Here is a 26968-nt window from a genome sequence, read left to right as displayed (position 1 = left end):
TATGAGGGAAAGTGGTAAGAGACAAGGCTGGGAAAATAATCTAGAGCCAAAGTATAAAGGACCTTGAATGACAAGATTAAGTATTTGATTCTTTTTTAGAAAAAAAGAGAGTCATAGAATATTTGTTTTAGGTGGTAATTTGGATTTATAAAATGTTTTTTATTACTTCTAAAAACAATACATTCTTATGAAACCACATAATACAGAAAAAAAAAAGAAAAAAGAAAATAGATATCCTGGTATCTTACCACCTATATTTTTTATATTCTTTCTATAATTTGTTAATACAGGTTTTAAGAAGTAAAAATGTCATTATGATGCTCATACTGCTTTGGCAGCTGCAATATTTTATTAATCATTGAAGACTTTGATGGAGATTCATTCTATGTGAATGAATGTGGTTGCAGTGAAGTCCTGGGTTGTAGTGAGCAGAGCCTGGAGTACTGGCACAGCCCAGGAGAGGTCTCAGGCAGGGAAAGGTCAGGGTCAGTAAGAAGATGGAAGAGGCCAAGGAGAGCTGGTGGGCATGCTGCTTCCTGGGGGAAATTGAGGCACAGGAGGGCTTTGTGGGCAATGATTCCAGTTATGAACCCGAAACCGTTGAAAGGTTAGGCAAAACAAGGAGTTAGGATGGAACAGTTTGTCAGTTTTGATAGGAAATTGCTAGGTTTGACTTGAGAGTTATGTGTAGCTGCCAGCAAATCTGGGTTGGAAATGTCCGGTATAAATCGGAACATTGGGGATCCCTGGGTGGCGCAGCGGTTTAGCGCCTGCCTTTGGCCCAGGGCGCGATCCTGGAGACCTAGGATCGAATCCCACGTCGGGCTCCCAGTGCATGGAGCCTGCTTCTCCCTCTGCCTATGTCTCTGCCTCTCTCTCTCTCTCTCTCTGTGTGACTATCCTAAATAAATAAAAGTAAAAAAAAAAAAAAAAAAAAGAAAAAAATAAATCGGAACATTGGGGCCTGGCAACTAGGCTAGAGGATGGGAAGAGAGGAGGGAACAGTAGTTGAGTGTTTATTCATGCACATCTCATTAAATCCCTCAACCTTGCAAAGTAGGAATTCTCATCTCCATTTTATAGGTAAGAAAGGCTCAGCCAGATTATTATTATTATTTTAAAGATTTTATCTTTAAAAAGATAATAAAAGAGACAGAGACATAGGCAGAGGCTTCCTGCGGGGATCCCAGTGTGGGACTCCAACCACAGTGGCAGACATTCAACCACTGAGCCACCCAGGTGCCCCTCAGCCAGATAATTAAATCATTAACCCACAGGACAACTAAATGGCAGAGCAAGAGATTTCAATGCATGGCTCCAAATGCTAAGCTCTTCTGTCTTTGCTATGCAAAGAAATGTTGAAGGGGTAGAATGAGTGGGGAAGATCATTAAAGAAAAAGTTTTTGTATGGGAATATATGTGTGTGTGTGTGTATGCAAACGTGTGTATATGTATTTTGAGTGTTCATCATGACCGAGCCCTGAAGCTAAGAAAATAACACCCCCCCACACCCACACACACACTCTCGATACTGTTTCTACAACCATGAAGCTTACATTTTAGCAAGGGAGACAGTCATTACACTACCAAGGATCAATTAATTTCAACTAAGTGTCCCGGAGGAGAGTAGAAGGAATTAGTATTTAATAGGAGGACCGGACCCAGTATTGTGGTCAGGGAAAATTTCTCAGAAGTGACATCCTTTTAGATATAGGTTTCAATGGAAGAAAAGGGAGAGAAAGTATTCCAGTCATGGAGAGGGACTACCTTGAGCAAATTCTAAGGTGGGAGAGAGGCTGGCAGGGCAGAGGTTCAGTATGTCTAGAGTATAGAATGGAGGAGGAAGATGGCAAGAGATTTAGACTGGAGCTGCAAGCAGGGTGCTTCCCTGCAGGGTTTTGTAGGGCACTTTTTTTTCTTTCTTTTTTGAGGGGGGGGCATGTTTTTCAATGGTAATACAGCCATTCAAGAGTATGGGAAGGGGAATAACATGTTTATTTAAATTTGTTTACTTAGAAGACCTCTCTGGCTTGATGTGGGGAATAGGCAATAGGTAGTGTGGTATGCTGCATTATCTTTTCCAATTCTGTATTCCCTCCACAGTTGGAATAACGGATCCTTGCTTTTAACCTTGTGACTTCGTACCTTTTTCCACTAGATTCAGGCAGTATATGTACATACCTGCTAGATGGTAGGCTTGGCAATGTGACATGCATTGCCCAGTGGAATGTTAGTGAAGGCTCTGGGTGTGTTTCGAAGGTTTGTCTTGGCCTCTTGGCTCTGCATCAGTCATGAGACAGCACGCCCATGTGCCACAGGTCCCAGGATGAGACTCAGACAGACCTGAGCTAAGCCAGCCTCCAGGCCTTGAGTGAGAAAAACAAATGACTGTGCTGTAAGCCACTGAGATTTCATGGCAGGCTTTTCTAGCACATACAGGAGGGTATCAGATTGAAAGCAAGGAGACGGTCTGGGTGAGAGTTAATGGTGGATCAGACTAGGATAATGGCAGTGTAGAGATGATGGAAAGAACTAAATAGATTCCAGAGATGTTTAGGCTTTTGGGTTGGTAATATGGATGACTGATTGGATGCAGAGGTAATGAGAAAGAAAATGCCAAAGATGATATTTCAACCAAAGACTTTTATAGTATTGTCTAACCTTATGGTCCTAAAGATAATTGAATATGCCCAGAGCTTTCAAATGCTGTATGTCATTTTATTTGTGACCACAGAGATCATTATTTTGTGAAAAAATTCAATAGTCAAGCCTCCTTCTCTGAGGAGCCCCTGGGGGAGGTCGCAGGCTGCTGCTACTGTTCCCCTCAAGCCTTCCAAGGACCAGTGGCCATGGGCTAGTCAGAGCACAAGCCCTGACTCTTGACGTGATTGATCATCTAATGTCCTGTTAAGGCTCTGGGGCTGTCATAGGCATGCCAACTTTTCCTCTTAAGAAGCACTAACCCTATCACTTTTACAAGGCAGCAAACCACCACCCCCCAACTCCCATTTATTACATTTTAGTGTAGGATGCTTGTCAGACTTTCTGCCTGAGGCACACTTTATGCCTGAACTTGGATCCGTGGCTTTGTAGCCTGCCTTTTCCCCACACAGTTTCCCGATTAGTTCTGGGTAATTCTAATGGCTGGGTATTTATTTTTTTTTCACAGAGAAGCAATAGACTATTTTCTGTCCATTAGTGAGCTGCAAGCAGCATGGGTTTCATTAACATAGTGAGAAAATAAATGTTGGCAGTTCAGTTGTTGGGAAAATGAGGTTGCAAACTGCACAAAGTCAAGAATCCAGGCAGAGTGTGACTCACTCTATCACTGAGCAGGTGGTCTTGTGGTCCACAAGGGTGTGTAGGCAGCATGCTTGCTGTGGCCTCCTCCTGATCAGAGGGTTAGGGAATCAGAACCATTCGCGAGTCATTCTTCAGGCAGTTTAGCCTGTTCGGTCTGATTTTCCCTGTTCTGCCTGCTGCATTCGCCTGTGTTAGACTGAACTCCAGCTTAGCAGTTGGTCTCCCTTCTCCTTTCATTTGGATTCAGCCATTACAGGATAACTAAAAAAAAAAAAAATTTGACATCAGAATTAGGAAGATTAATTACAGTTAATTCTTAAGTGTTTCAGTAAGATGGTAAAGTTGAGATGCATGAATCCTATTTGGTCTTGTACATCCAACATTCCTTTAAGATTTGCATCAGAGCAGCTAATAAGGTCTTTATAAAATATACTGATGTGTGTTTCTATCTTTTTTCATTTTGTAGCCCTTGAAGTCTAGGGAAAATACGGCCCAATAAAGGGAGAGAACATGACAAAGATCAATGTAGGAAGTGGTCTAGAAAATCTCCAAGCCATGTCCTGAAAAAAGCTCCTCCTTTTATGTAAAGCCAAATACAAAACAAATGCTTTTTACCTTTTTTTTTCTCCTTCAATTATCAGAGATACTTTTTCAATGGAAATGGCAGGACATTTGGAACCAGTAAATTTTGTTTTTCTAGTTCTGACTCTGCCAAAATTTATCGTATGGCCTTAGGCTGGTCATTTAGTACTTCTGAGCTGTAGAAGTCTCCTGTGGAAACTGAGATTTTTCTTGGATGATCTCCATGAGGACCTTTTTTAGACAAAAGTCTATGTTCTTTATTCTGTGAATTGGCAGTTGATGCTGGCCTGGATCTATTATTTTATAATGATATTGTTGCTGGTGTAGACACCTTTCGGAATTCACAAATCATTCTTTGACCTGACAGTAATTTGACTATATTGATTATCCTAAGTGCCATTCATTTTTCATGATTAAAAAAAAGGAGCATCTTTTGTCTCCATTCTGTTTATATTTTTTCAAGGCTATATTTCTCATCCCTTTAATCTCATAAGTCTAAATCTAGCAATGGAAGGTGCTAAGAAGTGCAAACACAGTGAGCAAAATGAGATACAAAGACAAAATCAAGCATACAATTAAACCAACAAAAACTAAAATCAAAATATTAGAGGCTAAAAAATCCAAAGCAAGATTTAAACTATCCAAAGGGGTCTAGCTAGGAGCTCTGGCTTAAATTACCTGCAAAATGACATCAGGTGAAGAGAATCTAATTGGCTTTGAAAAAAGTGTTTTATTTCCTGGTTATTTTGACCTTTCAGTAAGAGCTCTTTGCTTTAGCAATTGACTTCATTATTTCTGCATCTTCTTCACATACTGCTTTCATTTATGCAAGTTGATTAATTTTTTAAAAGATTTATTTATTTATTTATTTATTTATTTATTTATTTATTTGAGAGAGAGAGAGCATACATGTTGAATGGGGGAAGAGGCAGAGGGAGAGTGAGACCAAGAGTTAGAAAGAGAGAGAGTCTCAAGCAGGCTCCCCAAAGGAGTGAGGAGCCCAATGTTAGGCTCAATCCTAGGATTCTGAGATCATGATCTGAGCTGAAACCAACAGTTGGACATTCAACTAACTGAGACACTCAGTTGCCCCTGTGTAAGTTTCTTAAGATACCCTTCTATGGGTACCTCAAAGGATATTTCAGGCACAACTGAAGATGACTTTGAGCAGTCCCTACCCAGAATTTGTGACTATTTACCCATTCCTGTGAAGGGGTCCAGAATATGCCAACCCAATCATGCCACTTTGGCATATTTGATTATTTTGAGCTAAAGGCAATTGTGAAATAACAGACCCAAAAGAGCTTCCTGCCCTCCCCTCATCTGTCTGAAAAAAGGGAGTAAATCCCCCCCGCCCCTGCCCACCCACACTTCAGACCAGGACAAAGAAAGAGACACTTATCACTGGAGATGGAGAGTTGGCACTGAGATTGGGCCGTGTTACAAACCTTAGTGAGAGGACTCTTTTCTTTCATGATTAGCTCTTCCCTGTATTTCCAACTCACTTCCCATAGTTTGTGAGCCCTGGAAGCCCACATGCCTTTCTTTTCTAGTCATGTTTCAGCAGTTCACTGCCCTTTGTGAAATGTTACATGAGCCCCTGAGTCTGACTGCTCCTTTGGGTTTTCATGTCTCTCTGATGTCCCTATGCACACAAAATTTTAAATATTGAGAAAATTTGTATGCCTTTTCTGTCAGACTGTTAGTCTGCCTTTTGTTAGTTTAGCTCACAGGCCCCACTCACTGAACTTGAGGGAAGAGGAAGAGGTTTTTTCCCCTCCTATATACCTGAATTCCATTTATCTGCCAGGAGAAGGCCAGGAGTCACTCTGCCATCAAACCCTAACCGTGGTCTTTGATATAGGAACAGGAGTGAATCTATACAGTTGTAATGGCAAAGGGGATCAGGAAGGTAAGATGCACTTATCCCAAGTAAGATTTGGCCAGCAGGGAATCATTAACAGTTCTTCATGGTTGGAAAGTGGTCAGAACCTTTGGAACCACATCTTTATTAAGATGTAGACTTGACTTCTTGTTTTCCTTCCAGTCAGGTGTTTTATAGTTTCGTAGTCTGATAATATTTTCCATGAATTTGTCCTACATTCCTTTGAAGTAACTCTCTGTTTTATCTAAGAAGACTTAGCCTTGTTTACTGTTAGCTTCTCATACAGACAGCTGAGTTTTTAAAGAAAAATAAATGTATTTACAGACAGAAAAGTCTAAAACATGGTACATGTGACTTGGAAATGTTCGATATTTTTGCCATATGCCCTGTGACTTACAAGGCACAGAAACCAGAATTCTATGTGGCTTAGGTGGATTTTTGTGCACGGTATTCTTCTCTAATATATCACACTTAGAGAAATTGATGTTAATTTGTCTAGTACAGACCTCTGGAGGATCTTTGGCATTTAATGGCTATCATTACAGTGATATTCTTAATTCTGCTTCATTCATTTATTAAAAAACACCTGTTTAGAACCTATGAGATGACAGATACTGTGCCAGTGCTGAGGGCACAAAAATGAACATCCTAGAGTGCTCAACTCACTTTGACTCCTTCAATTGGCATATATGGAGGCATCTATTGAAAATTAGGTCAAATACTTATGAAATCTTTAATTTTAACTACTTAAATTATGTAGATTGTTTGCATGCATGATGGTCCCAGAAAATTTTGGCTTACAGAGTAAGAATAATTCAAAGTATTTTAATTTACTAGAATGGCTTACCATTAAAAATTCTAATAAAGAACAATACCAAATAAATATATTTTTTCCTAACTACAGTTAATAATTATTTTTAGTACTTCACAAAACTGTTTTCATGCATGCTTAATTTCTTAATTACAAGGAATCTGCTCACACCTTTAAAAATTAAAAAAAAATAAGGGGTACCTGGGTAGCTCAGTGGTTGAGCGTCTGCCTTTTGCTCAGGTCATGATCCTGCAGTCCTGGGATTGAGTTGGCATCAGGCTCCCTGCAAGGAGCCTGTTTATCCCTCTGCATATGTCTTTGCCTCTTTCTCTGTGTCTTTCATGAATAAATAAATAAATTTTAAAAATTAAATAAATAAAAATTTAAAAAACAGAGTGTGTGTGTTGAGTGTTACATCTTCACAAACAGTCCAAAGTGGCTGCCAGTTCTGTCTTTTACAGGCCAAAATTTATATCTGACTTTGAATTGATTATTCTTATTTTGTAATGGAATAGAAATAAGAACAGATTCTGCATAATTATAATTACTCTAAATTTTAATACAGTCTTTTAAATAAAAATTAAAAATAATTTCTGTCATATACACCTGTCTTCTGGGTTATCAATATTTCTAAGTAATGTTAGGGCTCTGGATTAACCATACACATAATTTTAAATCTCAGTGTTTACACTTTTTTTAAAAAGCTTCAGAATGTGCTTAATGGGAATTTCTAACAACCTAAATAACATTAAATGTCAAGAGACCTTTTGAAAGGATAATTTTTTTTCACACTTTTTCATATTCTTTGCTTCCTCTCATGCATCATATTTATTTTGTTAGGTGTGTCAAAAAGAGAAATTTCCCTAAAGAGAAAAATGTTTTATTCTTTACCTACCACTTGGTTCAGCTCAAACTTGACCAGGACATGGGTTTGGAGATTCTTGCTTTTGTTCAGAGCTGAAAATACATACTTTCAGATCTCTTCCTACTATATGATTCTCTCATATATATATATGAGAATCCCTGGTGTCATGAAAGAAAATCGTTAAGGGTTGATTTGTTGGATTGCTAAATCATACCAGGTAAGAGGAGAAGGGAGGTGTGTAATGCTGGGGTGAAGCAAAGATATATCCAGGAGGGAGGCCTTCCTGCCCCTCAGAGATTAAGGTAATTTTGGCTCAGCCCCAGCTCAATGTCTGAGAATTCTGAACTCTTCTCACCATGTAGTATCTTCTGACATAATTCTTCTTTGTGGTTTCCTGTGGACTTTTCCCACTGGTGTTTCAAAACACCAGAAAAGTTTAAAGTATTAATAAAAAAGTTGAGGTACAGTAAGGTTAACAGATTAGGAGATGATTGCCTTTGAAAAACTAGTTATTCACAGTTCCCAAGAGGGGGAGTCATGCCAAGACTGTGGGGCTACGCAGGGAAGCACGCGTGGGAGTCAGCCTGAGGCAGGGCAGCAGGGAAAATTCGAGCAAGAACCTTTAATGTGGTTTCTGTAGGAAGGAACAGGCAAGGCAGGGTAAGCAGCCTTGGGATTGACAAGTCAAACAATTTCACCAGGCTCTGGGGCATAGAAGCTGTCCCTAATTGTTTGAGACAATTAGAGGATGTGAATGGTGGCCCAGAGTAGGAGGCTAATAAAGGAGGTGGTTGGAAGCATGGGCTCTGCATTACTTGGTTGGCATTTGAAGCTTGCTTCCAGAGCTCTTGGAGAGTGGTTTACTATCTCTAGGAATTGGCCAGCTCTGGGAGAGTTAGCAATAACCCAGATGTCAAAGCATCAGAATATGTGGTTAAAAAGACAAGGTTAATAGAACTAGGTCTAGCTCACTATCTTGGTTCTTCCTCTTATAGACCTAGACTGAAAATACAGCCCCTTCATCAGTGTCCACAAAAGTTCTAATCACAATAAGAATTGTATTAGTTTAGGCTTGAAGTGTTCTAGGGAAGTTACAAGGAGTTATAAACAACTGCGGGCATTATCTCTTTTCCTGTCTTTGTCTAGGTCCTTCCCTCTCCAGTGCAAACAATTTCCCCTCCTTGCCTCTGGCAGGCAAATTCTTATATTCAGTCCCTCTAAGGTCTTAGCTTCTACTCAACCAGGAGTTTCAAATAATTTTCTGAGCATTGGTGGATCTCTTCTCCTTATGATAAATGCTTCTGTCAACTGCTAAGAAAATAAAAATGCCCTATCTCATACTGATAACATCACAAACATATATAAACATCAAACTGATAAGATGGCTGGAGGAGAACTGAAAATAACAAAAAAGTAAGAAGTGATTTTATATTAACCACAAAGTTGAAGTGAATGTGGAGAATGTGTCACCTTTGAATCCTAAGTGACAGTTTTGGCAGCAGCATTGATAAATGTACCAAGACTTTGCTCCCTGAAGCAAGATGTGATCTGTGAGATTGTGTAGAGGAATTTATCATGTATGCTTTCATTATTACAATGCAATTTGTATTATCATTTGGGGGGAGCCAAGGATGGTTTGCTATGTAGCAGGAGAAAGAGCTCCTGGGTGCATAAAACACTGGCCTCTGAGGAATGAAGCTGTCTCTATGACATGTGCCCTGAGTTATTCTGTGAAAATGACCTAGGAGCATCTTTGAATATCTGCTGTCACAGGATGTGTGTGATGGTTAATCTTATGTGTTAACCTGAATGGGCTGCAGGATATCCAGAGAGCTGGTAAAACATTTCTGGGTGTGTCTGTGAGGGTGTTTCTAGAAGAGATCACATTTGAATTAATGAACTGGGTAAAGATCACTCTCACCTTGTGAGTAGGCATTGTGCACTCCGCTGAGGGCCTGAAGCAGATAAAAAGGGAGAGGAAGGGCAGATTTGTTCTGTTTGAGCTGAGACATTCATCCTCTCCTGCCTTGGACATTGATGCTCCTGGTTCTTGGGCCTTTGGACTCAGACTGAATTACGGGTCTGGCTTTCCTGGTTCCCTATTGGTTATGTTTATCTAGAAAACTAATACAGCATGAGCAACAAGGATTCCTGGCATCTAAAATAAGAGCTGTACAATTGGTTTGCTGGGTTCCCTTGGGTCTTTCTGGGGTTCACAATCTTCTCATCTACAACATGGGAATAATGTCTGTATCACGTGATTGTGCAAATTACTCCAAAGAATGTATTTAAGTGTTCATCCCTGCATTTAGTTGGTGGTTACCATTCTCTGGTTAAATTGATCTCAAATACAGTGATAATCTAAATCTTAGCATAATAAACACTCTTATTTGCCTGGAACTAATTGGCACAATACTTATTACAACATTCTTTAAAAAAAGAAATTTGATAGAAATTTACTTTTTAAATATATAGTGGCCTATGTGTTCTTGTCAGCTACAAATTTCTTGAGCTGAATTTCAGGGGTAATCAAGTCATATGGTGTGAGGTACTCCTCTTGATTGGACCAGGGCTGCTGATTGTTGCTCGGGCCTCATCATCAACAAGGAAGTGGCACTTTCAAAAGCCAGAGAGATAGAGAGAGAATATGGAGTGGGATCATGAAGAGCTCTTGATGAAGAGCTTCCAGAGGACTCTCTGATTTGCATCCAGAGAAATCAGGAATATGCTGCTCAGGGACCTTGGTTTTGCCATAGCTACTTCCTTATTCTTTCCAAGTAATTATTACCAAGTTTTATATATATATATTATATATATATATATATATATATATATAATATATATATATTTAACATATATATAAATATGTTACATTTAGTGAATAGTGAATAAAATTATCAGTGTATTTGTGGCTAATCACTGCAGTCAGGATATGGGACAGACTGGAAAGCAGAGGATTAAAAAGCCACCATAACCCATGTTCTTTCTATTGGTTCTGAGAGATTGAATATATAAAGGGACAGTGGCCAGACCATATATAAAGATAGAACTTTAACTCACAACCTACAACAACTTGTCCAGGAAACCAACCCCTTATCTACAATAAACAATCCAGGAAGACAGCCTGCTTGCTATAACTCAGACTTGAAGGAAGCCAGATTTCTACCTCTAGTGACAATTCAAGAAGCTAAATAATGAGTTCTGTAACAGTTGGCCCCAAATAGCCAGAACCTAATTAATAAATGACACCTTCTTGGGGCACCTGGGTGGCTCAGCTGATTAAGTGTCCATCTTTGACTCAGGTCATGATCGCAGGGTCATGGGACCAAGACCCATATCAGGCTCCCTGCTCAGTGGGGAGTCTGCTTGTCCTTCTTTCTCTTCTCCTGGTTGTGGTCTCTCTCTCAAATAAATAAATAAATAAAACCTTTAAAAATAATTTAAAAAATAACTGACATTTTCCCTATTTTTTTGCCCCCATGTCCAGTTTATAACTAATAAGAGAAAGCCAAATACATATTATTAACCAATCACAGAGCACTTCTAGCTAGCCCACCTGCAGCTTCCTTATGCTAACAGCTTCCTATCAGGGCACACTTGAAGCCTTACCATTTTCACCTTAAAATTTCTAGCTCCTCTGCCTGTCTTGTGGACTCCATTGTTATAGCAAGTTCAGAATGAATAGTCTTTGCTTTCCTCATTGGTTGGTGCTCATTTCTTTCCAGAGTTTGGAGAAGGACAAGAGGGCTGAGTGTAGATGGCTCCATACAAATGCCTCCCCACTGCAGGAGAACTCAGTGACTGCCAAGGCTGGGCGGTGGCATCTCTCCCTAAGTAGACAGCCCAGTAGGTTTGTGTGTGAGTGGGTGATCATAAAGATCCAATGTGTGTGGGCAACCAAACTTCACATCTTAGCAATGAACGTGAGGGATGGGGTAAAGGCATGGCAAAAAAAAAAAAAAAAAAAAAAAAAAGCAGCCACAGCCTCTCCAGAAGGAGTCCAAGAGAATTAGGTAGAAAGCCAATAGCTTGCAAAGACCCACGAGATACAGCTGTACTTTTAACTGTCCAATGTGTTGCTGTTAAATTTTAGAAACTTCTTGACTTTAGCAATTTTAGGACAATATTTTTCTAACTTTTAAACTGCTTTGACATAGCCTTGAAATTCATTTAAGAGGATTTCCCCCCTACCTTAAACACATCAAAGCAGGGCTTCAGGCAAAAAAATAACTCAGTTTTACTCCTATGAAAGTCAATTTGGGAAAGATAAATTTGCAAAGTCAAAGTGAAGTTACCAAAAGCATCATCAGAAGAAACAAAACCCAATTGAAGCTACTAACAACAGAGCATTTTTACTCAGTTTCACTTACCAAAAATAGCTGTACACATGACACAATTGTGATTAAGAACTTCTAACTGTAGAATGGATCTTCCTCACCTCGTTGGTTTTCAGTGCTAATTGAGCTGTGTTTCTTCATTTATTTTATTGTTCTTATTTATGTACTCTCAGTTACAAAGGTCATCACTGCAATGCTGGGAGTCCTCCCTGAGTATTTAAGAATCTAGAGGCTTCCACTTACCCATTTAAGGTGGTGTTTTTTTTTTTACCGTCGCAGGTCATTAGAACCATCCTACCTCAGACCAATTAAATCATAACCTCTCAGAGCATTTAAAAAATAGCTACCCAGGTGATTCTAACATGCACAGAGTGTTGAAAAAAATCCTAAAAGAGGCAAGATTTCCTTCACAGTGTCACCTTGAGTTGTGTTCATTTTGTTTGAGGATTGTCAAAATTTAATAAAGCAACTTTTACCTTGTCCATTTTAAAGTGATGATAATGCCAATGTTATAAACTGACTCGTTGGAGCCTTGCTGGACTTGTTCATTGCTGCTGTCCCAGGGTCCAAGGTGATGGTGGTGGTGGTGGTGGGGTGCTCACCAGACTTGGGGTAATGAGACAGCAGAAGGCAGATTCATCTATTTCTTCTCTGTTGCTTTGGTGTTCAGTGTGAAAATGACCAGCTAGCTGATACAGGAGGCAAAGAGATGAAGCACACACATAAGTCAGGTAGGTTGTATGAACAGTCGGTAATGACACAGGGTCACATGCTGGCTCCATTAGGGAGTACAGTGTCTTTTCACCACTGCAGGTGACCACCCAGAGGACACAGAGCCTACAAGTAAGGTGGCACCTTTGCACTGATGATTAGAGAAAGCCTTGAGAAGCTGGTTCGAAGGCATGGAATCTGGGTCTCAGATTTCAGTGCAGAAATAACACCAAGTGACTCCATATGAGGAATTTTGTTTTCTAGAATTCATGAGACCACAAATGAAGTACCATCTCTTTTAGAATAGAGCAAATAGAAACTGTGTGACTATACTTTAAAGTTCTCAGTACCTGGGCAATCAGAGGAGGGAAGCAGGACTGTCAGCCCCTTCACCAGTCTGCTCCTGTGGTAGTGGAGGGTCCAGCCTCCCAGTTTCTGCTGACTGGACCTTTCTTTGAACAGGTATGTTTAGGGACAGCATTTAGGGCTTCCTGACCCCTTAGAAGGGGCTCTGCATTCCTGATTTACTTTGAACATGTTTTAATAGAAATGACTGCTTTAGATTGTTGCTTAATTTCTCCTGCCCCACTTAATCGTTAGAGACAGAAATATTCTCATTGTTTTTGAACTTCTCATTGATCTAGGAGAAAAGAGGCTCAGAATAATATGCACTCTCACTCAAGTTAAAGGAGTGTCTTGAAAGTACCATTTTATGCATAGTCCTTTCAGAGCTGGGGGAGGGGCCCTGGCAGGCTGAGTTGTATCCTTATTGCTTATCTTCTGATGACTACTCTTCCAAAAGCACAAAGTTCACCTGTGAGTAAAACCCCTCCAACATTACCACTGCTTTCACCATTCAGCAGATTATCAATGACATTTGCTAGTGGAACAGGAGGCAAGTGAAGCCATAAAGAATATTAGAGTTAAAAATTTTTTAATTTACAAATTTTTAGTAGAGTAGTTTTAGGTTCACAGCAAAACTGAGTGAAACTACAAAGATTTCCCATATACATCCCACCCCCAAGATGCATAGCTGCCCCATGATCAGCATCCCCTACCAGGGTAGTACGTTTATTGCAATTATAAACATAGATTGACACACTATTATCACCCCAAGTCCATGGTTTAGATTAGGGTTTACTCTTGGTAAACTCTTGTATATTTTATGGGTTTGGAGAAATTTCTAATGATAGCAATTATAATGACCATAGTGTCATACAGAGTCATTTTACTGCACTAAATCCTTTGTGCCCTGCCTATTTATCTTTCCCCTTCCTTTACAGTTTAATTTTAATTACTAAATTTGACGATTCCTCTTACCAAACACTTCCAGAACTATGTTCATTTATTCAACAAATATTGTGTGAATGTATTCACTGATCTAGGCCGCACACTGATGTAGGCACTGGAGATACAGGAATAAACAAGCAGCTTGAGATCTGTTCTCTCCTGAGTCTTATATTTTAGAGGGACAGCAATAAACAACAAACAAGTACAAATTAAAAAAAAAAGTAGTAATGTGAAGAAAACAAATGAGTGACATAACAGAAAGTGATCGGTGTGAGAGGAAGGACAGGGCTCCTCTATAATGGATGGTTGGGAGTCATCTTTCTGAAGTGGGGGTATTTAAACTGACATCTGAAATATGGGAAAGCCTGGGCCATTCAGAGATTGGGGAAGTGTTGCATAGAGCAAAGAACAAATTCAGTTTTTTTGCCCAAACACGAATAAGTTGGTACATTTGAGAAATGGAAAGAAGCCCCTTGTGCCTGGGGCATAGTGAGTGAACTAGAGAGGGGCAAGAGCAGGGGGGCAGAGAGGTAGGTGGGGCTGGACAGCACAAGGCTTCCCAGGTCATGTCAAGGCACTGAGGGTTTTCTCCAAGTGAAATGGGGAGGCACTGTAGTGTTTAAAAAGGGGAATGCAAATTTTATGAAAATCATGATAGTTACTTTGTGGAGACTAGTGGAACGTTGTGGACAAAGCAGTGAACCTGAATTGGCAGCTATAAGTAGGTTAGGAGGCTATGCAGGGTCTAATGAGGGATGGTGGAGGCTTGGGTGGTGGTGGCGGCAGTAAGGTGGAAGGAAAGGAACAAAGAGGTAGAGTCCAGGGACTTGATGGATGAGAAACAGGGTGAAGGAACAAGGGCATTGAACATGACTGTGGTATAAACATTTACAAGACAGGGAAAAATAAATCAAGAGCAAGTGTTTTTGTTTTGTTTTGTTTTGTTTTGTTTTGTGGGGAGGCTTGGGAGAATTAGTAGTTGTATTAGACCTGGAAAGTTTGGGAAGCCTACCATCGTGTTCATGTTGAATCAACAGTTGAATGTCCAAGTTTGATGCTCAAGAGGGAGGATGGGGCTGAATGAAGATGTAAATTTCAGAGTCACCAGGGAATAAATTGCATTTAAAGCCAAGGGACTAGATGAGATCATCTAAGAGAAATAAGCAGTAATCTGGAGGGAGTGGTGTGAGGTCAAGAGAAGATTGATTTATTTACTTTTACAGCAGGGCTACTAGAGCATGTTTGTTGGCTGATGATAATGGAGGTGAACTGGTCAATGTTAGTGTCAAACAGCAAAATCTGGAGGCCTGGTTGTAAAGTCTCCCCTACCACCTCATCCAGCAGGATTAATTATTTCCTTGTCTCTACTCTCATAGGGTTTGCTCAATAGTATTTATAACGTTTTATTTTGGTAAATTATGTAATTTTCTGACTCCCAGGTGGATAGTAAACTCCTTTTTACTATCACAGGTATCATTTATTAATTGTCAACTATGTCAAGCCTTTATTAGGCACATGATGTGTGTGATCTTAGTTACTCTTCACGATAGCCCTTTATGGAAGACATAATCTTCTCCAGTCTACAGATAAAAAATTCAAGCTCAAGGAGGCTAACTGACACACAATAATTTTGGGTTGGAAGCAGAGTTGAGATTCAAGTACAGATCTGCTTGCCTCTTAGTCATATGCTTTTCCTTGCCACCCTTCTTTTTCAGTGTGTTCTACTGTGTATTCTGGTATCTGTTTAGCACAGTAACCATCAGGTATGTGCTAACCTGAAATTCAGTAATGGTGAGTGAAGTAAAACAAAGGTACAGTAATAAGCCTTAAAAATCTGCAATTTGCTAATTCTCTCATTTCTTGTTGAAATTCCATTTGTTGATCTAGGAAGAATATCCCAGATTTTTTGAACCTACACTTGTCCTTCCACTGGAATCCTGCTGTACTTCTTGATCAGTAGAAAGACAGAAACAGGTGATCTGGTGCTGGAGGTCAGTTGAGCAGATGTTGGCAGCTGTTGAAGCTCTACTTGAGAACTTGCTGGGAAGAAGGAGCAGTGGAAAGAGCAGAACCTTTGGCCAAGTAAGTGAATATGATTTGCTGCAATTTGGCAACTACACAAGTCAGAGAATGTAATTCTTTGCTTAACATCAAAATGATTATTTCCTTTTGTTTGGTCATTTTCCTTCTTAGGAGTCTTTTGCCAAATTTGTCAGATTATGATGATAACCTCATGCAATTTATTTGCAAAAAAGATAGATTATTTCTTTTGGGGGATCTTTTGTATTTATTGCAATCATCAGATACACTCATTTATAAGTTTCACATAAATTTGATGTAGTAAAAATAATTTTGTCCAGTAGCCAGAATGGTAGCTACTGAGTCTAGAAGCAAATATTTGCTATAACTGAATGAAACCAATTTACTATACTTTATCTGTGCTATATTAGCACTCACTTGTGTTCTATTCTAGTATACCTGAGATCAACTGGCCTGAGTGGGGATTTTGCAGGTCCTGACCCTACTATATCACCAAGGGTAAAACTGCAGGACTCACAGAGTTCATTGTTTACCAAGTGCCTGTTCTGTGTTGCCAACTCTTTTCTATACTTTGGGAACTACAAGAGAATTACTATCCTTAGGAGTTTTCATGCAACTGGGATTTCAGGATTTCAACAGATATTTAAACCATCATAATGGTTGGACTCAATTAAGAGCTAATCATTCATTCAGAAAGCTCATACTGCCTTTTATGTACCCAGACATTGTGTTAAGAACTACAGAAAGTTGAACAAAACAAAACAAAACAAAACACACCAATATTCTGCCCTCAATGAGCTCAGATTCAGAAGAGAAACAGACAAATTAAAAATGAGTAATTTACTATATGGAAAATGTCTTGATGTAGATAGGAACAGGATGCTTTGGGGACACATAGATGGAAACCGTAAACTCACTAAGAACCCCTGAGAAGGCTTTTTGGAAGAGGGCAAGATTGAGTTAACTGTAAAGAATGAGCAATAATTAGCTAGTTGAAGAAGGTGGTGGAATAGGGAAAAGCATACCTGGAAATAGAAATGCATTTGTAAAGGTAAAGAGTTGAGGAGTTGGCTGTAATTCCATGTGGCTGGAGCACTAGGTGAACATGATGTGCTGGGAAGCAGTGAAATGTGAGGTTTGAGGCAAGCAGGCACGAGATAAGCAGCTGCCTAGTTTTTCTAAGGAGTATGGATTTTATCCTAAGGCAATATGAAGCCTCCACTGAGACACTTTAAGCAGGTTTTTAGGAAATAATACTCCAGAAGGAATGTGGATAATGGCTTTGAAAATGGACAAAACCATAGCAAAGAGTCTGGGAAACTGCCTGGGAAACTGCTTTAGTAATCTAGTTTTGAAATTTTGTGGGTATAAATTTCTACCTGTGGGGGTGGGACTGGAGAAAGAAGACAGTTTAAAAGGTAGAGTTAGGTGATGAAACCAACAGATTGTAAATTATTTTAATGTTGCTGGTTAGGGAAGGAGGTCTAGGAAGTCTTGATTTCTGCCTTACATGGAATAGATGAATGACACGTTCTCTGGGTCTGCTGGTGGAGGGGGCAGGGAAAGGGTAAAATAGTGATTTAACCCCAGAGCATGTTATATTTGAGGTACTTGCTCTGCATCCAAATGGAGACAGCCAACAGGTAGAGAGTATCTGTTGGATGCATAGACAGGAAATCATCTCAAAACATGCACTATTTAGAGCTAGGGTAGTTAATGCAGAAAAGATGTAGAGATGTGGATCTTCAGCATTTGCAGATCTTAAATTCTTTGACAACCAATCACTCTCATAGATATTGTCATTGTCAATACATCTAATTCCTCCAGAATCTTAATTTCATCCATTCCACTCTCCGACCACTGCTTCCTAAATTTATAACTCACTCCCTCAGTGTACTAACTCCAATGATGTGTCTACACCCACTGGGACCAGCAACAATCCTGTGTTTAAATCTTTTTCATCTAATAGTATTTCACCATTTTTTTCACTATCCCTTACTCCTTCAAGGTTCAGCATCCCTGCTTATGCACATTAAATTTATGGTCAATCATTCTAATCATTTTCTTGCTCTCTCTTGCTTCACTGTACTTACTTGACAAACAGTAACCTTGACTAAGTCCAATCCTTTGTCTACTTTTAGTGCCTATGACTGTGTAGCTGATTGTGATTGGAAAAAAAACACACACAACCACACTGCCTGGTCTCATTTCTACATCCTTGACCATGGATTTCAGGTGGTTCTTTCAAGTGCTACCTGACAATAAGGTAAGATGTCCTTATCTCTTATTGTACTAGATGGCTATTTTATACCTTCTTTCATTTCTTCATTCCTTCTTCCCCAAACAGCCCCTAATCCCTTCTTTACTCTCAAGAGATGAATTTGCTGTTGGATAATTTACCTGAAAACATCGACAGAATCCCTCCATCACCTCTATCCCCCCAACAGAATCTAGTGCCCATACTCTGCTTTCTTGTCCATTGCCATAAATAAAGTCTCCATATTCATATTGAAAGCCAGACATCCCAAACATGTATGCACTAGATCCTGTGTTCTCCTGCCTCCTCAAGGACATCACTGCAGCAATCTCCTCTCTTTATCTCATCAATTTTCCACTCTCTGCTCAACCATTCTCAATAAAACACAAACTAAAATAGTTCCTCATTAAAAAATAACCGTTTCTCTCACCATCATTTTTGGTCCTCTTTGGTGCAGAATTCCAATTTCCCTTCTGTTCATTCTTAGTCCTCCTCCACTCAGGTCTTCATCTCCACCAAAATTGCCCTTATTAGAGTAACCAGGAACCTCCATGGAACCCACTTCAGCTCTCATTGTCCCTTTTTATAGCACCTGACATAGCTGATGTCACCTGACTCCCCCTTCTATGTTACTTCCTTTGGCTCCAGTATCTCAGCTTTCTTTCTTTCTCCTCCATTGCGGGTTGCTTCTTCTCAATTTTCTTTGCTGGCACCTTACCTCTTAATATTTGAGTGCTGTAGGTCTCCGTTTTTGATCCTTTCTTTTTTTCCCATCAAAACTCATTTTCTTAGTCATATCTTTCTGTTATATAACTTTAAATACTGGGTATATGCTAATGACTCCTAAATTTATAACTTCTGTCTAGACTGTTCTTCTGAATTCCAGATTTATATATTTGACTGCTTGCTTAATATTTCCACTTAGTTGTGCATTAGACACTTCAGGCTTTCCAGGTCCCAAACTGATCTTCCCATTATCTGTCCCCCCTCAATATTGTCTACCCACAGTTTTCCTCATCTCAGGTGATGGTGACTCCATTCTTCCACATGCCAAGGCCAGCAATATTGAGTTGTCCTTAACTATTTTGTCTCTCATATCCTCTAATATATTGGGAAATACTGTTGGATATAACTTCCAGCATCTCCTGTACAGGTAACTGCAATAGCCTTCTGATTGGACTCCTACTTCTACTCCTGCCTCTTTAATCCATACTGAATACCCCAGCCAGAGTTGATTCTTCTACTTAAGCCACATAGCATAACTTCTAAGCTCAAAACCCTACAATGGTTGCTTATTTCACTCAGAATAGAAGTACTTACAGTAATCTAAAAATTCCTGCATGACCTTGGTCACCATCATCTTTCTGAACTCATCTCCTTACTATGCTCCCCTAGTTCCTCTGTTGTTCTTTGGCAAGTTTTTATTTAAATTACAGACAGTTAACATACAGTGTGATATTAGTTTCAGATATAGAATTTAGTGATACATTACTTACATTTAACACATAGTGCTCATCACAATAAGTGCCCTCCTTAATACTCATCACCCAGGTGACCCATCCCCTGCTCACCTCCTCTCCAGTAACCCTCAGTTTCTTCTCTATAGTTCAGAGTCTGTTTTCTGATTTGCCCTTCTTTCTCTTATATCCTCTATGTTCATCTGTTTTGTTTCTTAAATTCTACATATGAGTGAAATCATATGATATTTATCCTTCTCTGGCTGACTGATTTTACTTAACCTAATACTGTCTAGCTCCATCCACACCATCACAAATGGCAAGATTTCATTAATTTTTTTGGCTAAATACTCCATTGCGCACACACACACACACACACACACACACCCCAGTACCTCTTCTTTATCCATTCATCAGTCAATGGACATTCACACTTTCCATACTTTGGCTATTATTGATAATGCTGCTATAAACTTCAGGGTTAATGTATCCCTTTAAATCAGTATTATTGCATCCTTTGGGTAAATACCTAGTAGTGCAATTGCTATATCATAAGGTAGTTCTATTTTTAACTTTTCAGGAACCTCCACACTCTCTTCCAGAGTGGCTGCACCAGTTTGCATTCCCATGAACAGTGTAGGAGGATTCCCCTTTCTCCACATCCTTGCCAACACCTGTTGTTTCTGTGTTGTTAATTTTAGCTATTCTGACTGGTATACCTCATTGAAATTTTGATTTTTATTTCCCTGAGGTAGGCCTGTGTTGCTATATACTTCCCTCTGATGACTGCTTTTGCTGCATCCAAAAGATTTTGAACCATTATGTTTTCATTTTCATTTGTTTCCATGTATTTTTTTATTTTGTCTTTAGTTTCCTGGCTGACCCATTCATTCTTTAGCAGCATGTTCTTTAACCTCCATGTGTTTGTTGTCTTTCCAAATTTTTTTTTTTTTTTTTTTTTTTTTTTTTTTGTGGTTGACTTCAAGTTTCATAGCATTGTGATCAGAAGAGATGCATGGTATAGTCTCAGTCTTTTTGTAGCTTTTGAGGTCTCATTTGTGATCTAGTATGTGATCTACTCTGGAAAATGTCCCATATGCACTTGAAAAGAGTGTTTATTCTACTGCTTTAGGATGAAATGTTCTGAAAATATCTGTTAAGTCCATCTGGTCCAGTGTGTCATTCAAAGCTATTGTTTCCTTGTTGATTTTCTGTTTGGATGGCAATGATGTAAGTGGAGTATTAAAGTCCCCTAGTATTATTGTATTATTATCAATGAATATCTTTGTGTTTGTTATTAATTGTTTTATATATTTGGGTGCTCCCAAGTTGGGGGCCTAAGTATTTACAACTGTTAGGTTTTCTTATTGGATAGTCCCCTTTTTATGATATAGTGTCCTTCTTCATCTCTTGTTACAGTCTTTTGTTTAAAACCTAGTTTGTCTGGGGGCTCCTGGGTGGTAGTCAAATGCCTGACTCTTAGTTTCAGCTCAAGTCTGATCTTAGGGTTTTGAGATCAAGCCCTGTATCAGGCTCTTTGCTCAGGGGAGAGTCTGCTTGGGCTTCTTTTTCCCCTCTCCCTCTGTCCCCTTCCTCCCCACCCCTAAAATAAATAAATTTTTAAAAATCTAATTTGTCTGAGGTGCCTGGGTGGGTCAGCCGGTTGGGTGTCCCACTCTTGATCTCAGCTCAGTTCTTGATCTCTGGATCATGAGTTCAAGCCCCATGTTGGGCTCCATGCTGGGGGTGGAACCTACTTAATAAAAAATCTATTTTGTCTGATGTAAGTGTCACTACTCTGGCTTTTTTTTTTTTTTTTTGATGTCCATTTGCATGATAAATGGTTTTCTATCACCTCACTTTCAATATGCAACTGTCTTTATGTCTGATATGAGTTTCTCGTAGGTAGCATATAGATGGGTCTTGTTTTTTTTATCCATTCTGACACCCTTTGTCTTTTGTTTAGAGTATTTAGTCTGATTACTTCAGAGTAAATATTGGTAGATATGTATATATTGTCATTTTATCACTTGTTTTGTTGTTTCTGGACATCTCTATTCCTTTCTAATATTTGACACTGGGTCTTTCTTTTTCTGTGTGTGTGTGTGTGTGTGTGTGTGTATGTTTTAAATCACCTAGACCCTAGAATCTAGAAGAGTGTGTAACAGAATATAGATCCTCCACAAATATTTATGGAAATAAGTAATATTGAATGAAAGAATACTTTGCTTCGAAAAAATGTACATATAGAAAATAATTTGTATTAACTTCAGAGGCTCGCTTATCACCATACAGGGTTTATCCACTGACTCTGAGCTAATTACCCATGGAGAAATTAAGAACGACAGAAATCAATTGGCACATAAGCTTTTTAGGAATGGCTGAAAAAAGAGGAATATAAGAAGGAGATAGATGGAGGGTCATAGATGCAAGTGTGAAGCCAAATCTAAGATGCCACAATGTTGGTTGTGGGGTTTTGTGAACAGTGTCACATGCTACTGAGGAAATTATTTAGGAGGTGAAGACTGATGGCAACTGTTGAGTGTTGGGATTAGGAGACCATCACCTAGTGAGGTGGAGTTATTAGGTAGAAAAATGAATAGAAAAGAGAGCAGAAATTATAGGCCGTATCTCAAGAAAATTGATTAGGAGCAAAAGGAATTAGGTAAATAATTGAAGAAGCTGCCTTGTTATAAATATGGGCAAAATCTTATTATGTTAATGTGCTGTAGGGAAAGAACTTTAAATAGTCAATGAGGGATATGGAATTCCCTCAATGTAGTTTGGGGGAGGAAAATGAATCTTAAGAGATGGGTAGGATTTGACTGTGTGAGGATTCAGTCTCAAAATATGAGACAAAAAGTTTGTCTTATACTGGTTGAGATTGTGCCCTCAGTAATTAGAGTTAGTATTGTAATCCTGCTCTGCAATTTACTAGGTATATGACTTTGGGGATGATTCTGAGTCTGAATTTCCTCATCTGCAAAATGCAGCTAACAACAGAATCTTCCTCATACAGATATTATGAGGGTTGAATGAGATAGTTTCACGACCTAGATGTCAACCTGAAACTTACCTGCCCCTCAAGTTCTAGGGAAAATTGGTTTAAACCTTTCCTGGTTCCATAATATTCAAAAGTCTAAAGACTTTCTCCAAATCTTTTTGACCCCCTTGGATTTTACATTCCTAGGTCACTTCGTTCCCTTCTTCTGTGTGCTCCTTAGCAGCTTCTATGTACACTGTACTCACTCTAGGAGGGCCTGTCTTCTTTCTGTGGCATCCTTAAAAAAGCCTAAACAATTTAAAATACAATTAAAAAGCCACCATCAAAACAAAACAAAACAAAACAAAAACCCATTCAATGAGTATTATGGAAAATTGGTAGGGAGAAGAGTGCAGTGGAGGGAAGATTATGTCAGCAATTTCAACAATCCTGGAGGCAAATGTCAGCGGCAACCTTCCTGTACTGTTTCTCCGCTGTATTTCACCTTCTCTGAGTCTTGAGTCTCTCTCCATGTTGCTACTCCTCCCTCCCTCTCATTTCTTCTCTCCCCTATTCACTTGCAGGAGTCAAATCCCCATGGTGGATTATATAGGGAAGCTTTCTCTCTCCTCTGAAGTCTGGAAGACTCTCAAAAACACAGCCTAATTAATAGGGGTTTTCCCTCCTAATCACTTAATAAGATTCCTCCAGAGGAAAACAATTCTTTTAAGAGGAATTCAGGAGCTGACTATTTAAATAATAACATTTTCTTTATCCTGCAACATTTGTAAAGTACTTGAGTAAGCAAATCTAGCTCTATTATTGTTATAAAGAAAATGAACATTTAGTTCAATCCAAGGCTGGGCTCTGGCAGCAGAGTATGGAAGATCTGGAACTCTTCTTATTTCCATGTTTGCTGTGTTTTGACACTCCATCCTTAACATGCTCCATGTTAAGCTCCAGCCCTGCCTTTCCAGCTACCAACTCGGTCTCTACTTCTGAATATCTGGTTGGTATCTCACCTGTTACACACAATTTATGTTTCAATAGAATGGGCCATTCTCTATGCTCTCTGTGTCGGAGTTCTTGATTGCTACTCTGAGGTCATAGTATAGGCTACCGTAGTGGTTGATGGCAGGGGGCAAAATGAGAAGAGAAATTATTAATTTCTCCAACTCAGGATAAATATGTGGTATTCTTAGTTTCTTCTACTCAAGGATAACTGTTAGTCAATTCTAGTCACAGAAAGCGATTAGTAGACTTACTATGTCATAACCTTTATTTTTGTGAGTTTCACACAATCTGGAGCTGATCCCTGGGTAAATGCCATTCTGATTCCATTAAGGTTAAATTTCAAACAGACAGTAAAGGGCAAAGCAAGAGCTGAAAGTAATTACAGAGAAGAGTGCACATCTGCTCTTCCAGAGTGTCCATCTTGCTGCTGATGCTGAAATGGATTAGTCCTTTCTCAGAATTGGCTGAGCAGCTTGAACGGTAGGATGTTATTAAATGACAAGATGAGTCCATTTTGGAATGAAGTCTAAAAATCAGGGTGCCGAAAATAAATCACACCAATAACAAAGTACATTTCTCCACTTCTCTGGAATCAAGTAAAGTTCTCTTGCTGAGAACGCAAAACATTGACCTTTATCTTAACCAAAAACTTCTAATGTAAGTAACTGGGATATTTGAAAAATGATATATGGTTCATTACATGTAGAACAGTAACCACATTCACCTTCATGTAAGGTCCTTCTGTAGTAGTAAGTTGTGATTTTAAGACAATTTACAAAGTCCTTCAAGCCTTTGGAGAAACATTGAGTTCCTGTTATGGTTTATGGGCTTTGTATCTACATGATAATAGAAGGCAAATCTTTTAAGTGGCTTATCAGTTGGAGTGACCGCAGGAGCTTCCCCACAGGCTGCTAAAATGACTTTTTCTATAAATTGAGTGTTCTAAGTTTTATTTTTGTGTCTCATAGATGACGTAGAAATCTAATCATGGTAGTGTAGCACATGATACTATTGGAGACACCACCTAATGAGTTTATGATAATCCACCATAATCCTGGAAGACCCATATTTCTGTCCAAATAGGACATGGAATTTTTTAATGTGCATCTTTAAGTGCCTGCCTGACTCCTGAGGATAATACACTATCCACTTAGTGCCTCATTGTCTCCCTTCCACAGATGCCGCTAAAGTGAGCATATTAAAGATATTGCCTACCAATCATATAAATTAGGTAGTTTTTTTACAATGACAGAAATAATTTTTATCTATTGCCATTTAAGTAGTTCTTACATTATGCCTTTTGAAGCTCTTCTGCTTGTGATAATGGGTTATATGAAAATAATAAAGTCTTTGGGAATGTCACTTCTGAGAAGCTCTGTTTGTAATAACACAAGATATTCCTTGGGGAGCCCCCAAACAGAATTCCTTTAGACAGGTATATATTGCTACTTGCCCAAGGCAACTTTTTTATGCCCTTACCTGGGAGACAAGGCTATCTGAAGCTCAGATCCTTGGAACCAAAAGCCATTGCCTATTTTTTCTTTTCTTTTCTTTTCTTTTCTTTTCTTTTCTTTTCTTTTCTTTTCTTTTCTTTTCTTTTCTTTTCTTTTCTTTTCTTTCTTTTCTTTTCTTTTCTTTTCTTTCTTTTCTTTCTTTCTTTCTTTCTCTTTTCTTTTCTTTCTTTTCTTTTCTTTTTTTTCTTTTCTTTTCTTTCTTTTCTTTTCTTTTCCCTTTCCTTTCCTTAACTTTTTTTTTTTTTAAGATTTATATATTTATTTGAGAGAGAGAGAGTGAGCATGTGCACAAACAGGCTTGAGCAGGTAGGAGTGGGGGTTGTGGGGGGAGGAAGGCGCAGAGAGGGAATGAGATAGAAACTTTAGCAGACTCCCCACTGAATGCGGAGCCTGCTGTGACAGGGCTGATTTCATGACCCTGAGATCATGGCCTGAGCCTACCCAAGAGTCAGCTGCTTAACCAACTGTGCCCCCATTGCCTAATTTTATTTTATCTGGCCACATCCTTCCCTATTACAGCCCCACAGAGGCTCTATACATACATGTTTATTTTTTGCAGGTGAGAGAATCTCTGGGCACACATGAGATGCACTTAAGCTAGCTCCACGGTCTCACAGTCCTACCATGGTGGCACAAATTTAAAGTGGCATTAATCTCTGATGCTTCCTGATATCCTGTCCTCACTAAGATCTTAGGGATCACTATTGTTTTCTGACCATCTCTACCCCTCCTTAATTTTATCAGTAGGCAGGGACTAGGCTCTTAGCTGCTCTAAGCTTGTAGGTCCTCAGAAAGGCAAGGACAGTTTCTTGTCAGGTCAGTCCATGTGGTCTTTGAACTTGGTTACAGGTTCAAGTCCTCTCCTGGAAATTCTTTCATCTTTTCCAGTACTTTGCCTAGAGGACAGTAGCTACAATTGCAGTTACCACCTGATTGGATTTATACTTCACCGTCAATATCAAAAACTCATTCATACATTCAGTTAGGTGAGTTAATGGCACTATGTTAGGAATCACCATCCCTGCAACTTGCAAGTCTTTGATGATGGCAATAATCACAGCAGTTGTCCCAAGAATATGGGAACATTTGGTTGGCTATCCTGTTAGGGAAGAGAATTATAATTGGGCTCTGTGAACCTCCACTCTGACCAGCTTCTAGTAACATTGGATCATTAAGTGTATGAGTTCAAGGTCAATGTTCAATAATCCTCAAAAATATTAGTATGTCCCCTTTCCCCTATACATAGTCACTGTGGTAAATGGATGCAGGTTCTTTTGGGAAGCCTACAAGGAAGATCTCCTGTATAAACATGTGGCAGTGTCTTTGGTTCCTTCCTCATGGGAACCAGACTCTAATATGAGAATTTAGTGAAAGGCTGGAAAAACTGGGGCCTCAATCTCAGCTCTGTTTACAGTACCTCAAATTTTTGGTGTCTACAAACTGAGTAATAGTTTTGTAGGCTGCCCATCAATTTCAGTCCTAGACAGCATGATCAGTTGTAGTCATTACCAGATCCCTGATTATTACCCCAGTCCTGCCACCCTATCAGTATCCATGCCCTCTCTGTCTCTGGCTATCAAGTGGTATCTGCACTACAAGATCCCGTCATCCACACTGATATTAGGGAAACTTTCTTAGGGCATTCTGTCCCTTTGTCATTGCCTATTGTCAGAGGACAGCCAGGGTAGAGCTTTACCAGATATCCATTGCTTCCAGCAATATATTCATTAATGCCTTGAAGAAGGGAGTGTCCTTTGGGTCATCCTAAGTGGCATGGTTAGAAGTAGATAAATGTTCTCCATGATAAATCCACTCAAATCCGCTCATTGCTTCCAGATTTCATCAAGCTTCCAAATTTCTCTATAATCAGGATTTCTCAACCTTGACATGACATATTTTGGATCAAATAATCATTTGTT

At 39.2% G+C, this 26968-nt stretch overlaps 1 protein-coding gene and 1 long non-coding RNA gene across 5 annotated transcripts in view; one reads left to right on the top strand and one right to left on the bottom strand.

Moving 5' to 3' along the window:
- EPM2A (EPM2A glucan phosphatase, laforin) overlaps positions 1–26968 on the top strand; it is a 298299-nt gene that overhangs the window by 187338 nt on the left and 83993 nt on the right. For all 4 annotated transcript variants that reach the window (XR_012031351.1, XR_012031346.1, XR_012031344.1 and 1 more), the window contains 2 exons: positions 15672–15866; positions 17966–18090. The gene's annotated coding sequence lies outside the window, so the exon portion shown is untranslated. The remainder of the gene's footprint in view (positions 1–15671; positions 15867–17965; positions 18091–26968) is intronic.
- Positions 1986–26968, bottom strand: LOC140633782 (uncharacterized). Its single transcript, XR_012031374.1, has 4 exons — positions 26746–26968; positions 12260–12472; positions 6783–6917; positions 1986–3564 (listed from the first exon to the last, which is right to left on the bottom strand). It is a non-coding gene; the product is annotated as an uncharacterized lncRNA (long non-coding RNA).

This window comes from Canis lupus, chromosome 1 (assembly GCF_048164855.1).
Source record: "Canis lupus baileyi chromosome 1, mCanLup2.hap1, whole genome shotgun sequence".
Classification (NCBI taxonomy): Eukaryota; Metazoa; Chordata; class Mammalia; order Carnivora; family Canidae; genus Canis; species Canis lupus.
Note: the sequence above shows the minus strand (reverse complement) of the source record. Positions and strands in the feature narration are given on the sequence as shown.